Raw genomic sequence first — 4,490 nt, forward strand, 5'->3', positions numbered from 1 at the left:
AAAGCAACCAGTGCAAAAGCCAGAGCTTTATCATCCCATTACTCCTATTACTTTGGGGACAAATAGATTATTTAGAGTACAAGATGAAAAACAAAACTCTCACAGACATCTGTTAGCCACTGTTCATGATCTCATTAGAAAATCCCACACATGAGCGACTCCGTTTATAATTCTAATATTCTACACAAAGTAAAGACTTGATGGGTTGGCAATGGCTTCACCATGTCCACATTTAACTTTTAAGAAAAAACCCAAAACACTATGACATTGCATTTTAAAAACAATAATTCAAGTGCATTGTCCAGTCCTCCATGTTTTATAAACATTTTTATATTGTTTTGTACAATGTTTGATTTTTCTTACATTTGAGATTTGTTTTCAGTATCATGCAGTCTTAGAACTAAATTTATAGATAACATTGTATAAAACAGAGAAAAATGTTACTTGGTACTGTCAGTTGCAGTTGGTTGCTATAAACTCCAGATAAGGTAGAAACAACTGGTAAAAAAGACATAAATTCACAATTTCAGATAAAGTCAACTAATGAGTCCAGTAGTGAATATAGGCCTAAATAAGAAGTAGAAATGATTATTATATACACGTACATGGAAACCCCTAGCCTATATGTAGGTTTTAATGACCAATTGACCAACTGAAATATAATGTGTTTTATTTGGTTTCAATAGTTATAATCGATGTATCCATCGTTTAGGAATAGTAGAGATTGTAAATGACAGATAACCACCACCAAAAAAAAGTAATGCCCATATGGTAACCATTTTGGAGCGAACTTTGCGCATTTTTCATGATCATGCATATTAACCGTATAGCTGGGGGTAGGGGTCACTGGCAATTTACTTAGTGAAAATGTTTATATATACTTAAATAAATGATAACCCATGGTTATGATGGGTTAATGAGCTATTCTGAGCATGTTGTTTGCAAATCACAAAAAAATAAAGGATTTTTATACTGTGAAAGTGCTATGTAATTAGCTCATTTTTATCGAAAATAGCGAACTTTCTTTAAAGTAAAACTTCGTTATGGGGCCCAATTTTTTTTATTGGTTGGTTGATCAGCCCCATTCATGGTTATTCTCATCCAACCCCTGACTTTAATCAGCAATCAGAGTTATTGAATTTTAAAGTTATACAACTTTTACTAATGAAAAGAAAAAATTGCAAAAAGAGGGATTTTGCATTGCATATTACACAATATTCTAGGTGGGTGAGAAAACTGGCAATACTATTTTTGTAATGTCTAATACATAGACATTTATTGCAATTTTGTTAGTGTTAGCTAGAAAAATGTGTCTTTTTCGTATTGAAAAATTGAAAAAATGTACTATCCCTGTGGCAATCTTCAAAGAACCGTTACCATGGCAACAAGGGATTTTCGAATTTTTGATCAAGTTACAAAATCATTAGACCCAAATACCTTTCCTATCACAAGATTTTGGCAAATTCCATGAACCTTTATTTTTGGCTTTGTCCACCCATTGCTGAATTGATACAGACCCCCAGTCTTAAGTACACGGCTTTCGGCTCAACCACTGGTCGGCTATGTTAGGACATCTATGACAATAATAAAGGTATACAAATCTGAATTTTGATGGTTTTTATGATCGTCCGGATGAGCAAAGCACAATGATTTTCAGGATTTCATACAAAATACAAAAAGAACACCATAACATCAGAAGCATGTTTTCACAATTACGTTGTTTACACTACAGAAACAAATGATGTACACACATTGAATATTCCAATACTACGGTGTTAGGAGAATTGCTCTCGAACAGTAAAACATTATACCTGCTTTAATTCTTGAAAATAAATTGTTGAAGATATTTGATGCGAAGCTCGCCAAGGATCAATTCTAGTCCTTTTAATGTTGATTTTATAAGACAATGACATTGCACAATGCTTCCAATGCGTGGGAATACTGAAGTGTGTTTTTCTTGGTCATGCTGATAGCACAACAATAACATATTCACCCAAATGTACTGTCAATCAATCTGATTACAAATAACAAACTCCAAAGCGCCAATATGTTGTGAAGGAATACCTTGATATAGAACTATTGTTTTAGAAGTATGCCTATGAAGGTATATCGATTAGAATATTGTGTGTGACCAATGTTGTCCTACATTTCATTTGTTATAACTGATAGAGATATTCAATGGGTGTTTTGAAGGTTATGTGAAAGTTAACATCCGCGAATAAACCCCAGGCTATTGTTTGGAGTGGGTCTTTTACAAATTGTTGATTAGATTAGTAAATCGACATCAAGACTGTTGACATTGTGTAGAACTGTCTTCCAAATGCTTTGTAATTCTGAGTAGGACAAACAAAAAGCCTTGCGTAAGATGCAAAGCATATTCAATGGAATTACAAATTTAAAAAAAACCAAAGCAGACATTATTTTAAACGCTGGAATCAAACTATTGTGTATATCTCAAAACTATATTACAATTCAAAGAAACACATATAAAACAAAGACTCCCTTTGTTCGCTCAACTCATATGTCAATCAAAAGCATAAACTACTCAGCACAATGTCTTTTATCTCATCCCATTTAAGCATCTATATAATGGGGTTATTTACATAAAATAGAGAGAATCCTCGTTGGACCAATTTTCCTTATACTTGTGGTGTGATCAATACGTTCTGAATTCCCATTGTGGCTCAATGTATTAAATTGGACAATTGCAATATTGGCATCACTCAGTAAATTTGACCTTGACTAGAGAACAAAAACACTAAATTACACAGAAAACAAAACCACCTTGGCTGACATCATGCTTTCGCACCACCAATGAAAAAATGATATTCATTTTCTTCTCGTGGGAAAAAATGTTTAAATGTAACATTTGAGATACAACCTGTATTTTCAAATTGTACTAATGTTACTTAAACTATTTTTAATCATAGAAAGTTTGACAGATTGATATACTTTTAGTATTTCTTATTTAACATAATGAGCTGAGATCATTTTTGTGCATAGCGTTAACATATTAAAGCATTGTTCTGAAAGACGCGTGGCGCGTGGGAGAGGGTGGCGCAACTGTTAGGGTACTTGCCTTTAGTGCATGAGGTCCCGGGTTCAATTCCCGGCGGTGGCGATTTGCTGGGATATTGACTTGGCAATTAATTTGCAACATCTGTAGATTAAATTCAGACTTCCGCTCTTCCCATGGTTTATTTAGAATTGGGTAAATGAACCATGAAAGTACCCCGTCCTTCGGAGGGGACGTTCACGTTAAGAGTCATTACTGTACATGTATCTCGCAGCCAGTTTCGAAAAGAGTAGGGTGTTAACCCCTGACTGTTCCCAACCCGTCCCGGTGTTCAAATGGACCCCAATGGAAATAACTTCAAATAAGCTTCAATAGAGGCTTTCTTGGGTTATCCAGGGTTATCAAAACCTCGAACAAATCAAATCAAAACGCGTCATAATCGTGGTTTCTACATTCATGAATACAAGCTTACTATTAACCGCCATACGTAACCTATGAACCGCAATTATAACATTGCCTGTGCCATGTCACTATTATATAAAGTGTGGGTTTAAAAACTAAGGTTCGTCAGTAATGTGTACACTACTCCATGTACATAAACTTAAAACTTTTAATAATTGACACCAAAAAAGTTATTGGTGGGCCCAAACAGTATTCTGGTGTGCGGCCTGCCGTAAAATTCATGTAAAAATGCAATGAATAAGTTTGAAATTCAGGGGCGTAACCAGACCGGACCTTCTGGGGGAGGGGGTTGGAGGGTTTGGTTTCTAGATTTAAAAACTTCCCAATTTCTGATCAAAAGTGATAGTATTTATGTGCGAGCGAAGCAATAAACAGGTGTGGTCCAGGGGCCGACCTTAGGGCCCCTTTTGGTGTTCAGGGGCAAACCCCGGCGGAGCCCCCTGAAGCTCCTGGTTTTTGGCATATTGGAAGCTAAACAATCAGTTTTTTCAGAGTACACATTTCACAAATGAGACATCTTCTGTAACAACAAGTATATTTTGGATTTGTTTGTTTTATTGAACAACTTACAAGCAATGGCAGGTTATATAATGCGTTATTACTTTTTATACTAAATTATGTGCAGATACAGTCCGTATATATACGAAGGTCGGTCGCTATGTAATGAAAGTTGACTTGTAATCATGGCATTTCACTATGAACACATAAACACCGTACCTTTGTCTTTCAAACAACACATGTAAACATTACATCACATACTTGATTACGTAACAGCATTAGCATAAAATCAATGGTCTACAGTCATTGGCTAAAATGAGTCGTTTTTGTTAAGGGAAATAAGAGGCTGAAATGAGGCTGCATTTTGGAATAATAGAAGAACACAAACCACCAGCTCATAAAACCATCTTTGCCGGAATGGAAAAGTTTTAGTTGTTTATGACAAATCTTATTCCCAGTATGTTGTATCCGTTATTCCACCTACGCATGCGCAGATTGTTGTTTGATTATCATT

The sequence above is a fragment of the Amphiura filiformis genome, chromosome 4, assembly GCF_039555335.1.
Source record: "Amphiura filiformis chromosome 4, Afil_fr2py, whole genome shotgun sequence".
NCBI classification, from domain to species: domain Eukaryota; kingdom Metazoa; phylum Echinodermata; class Ophiuroidea; order Amphilepidida; family Amphiuridae; genus Amphiura; species Amphiura filiformis.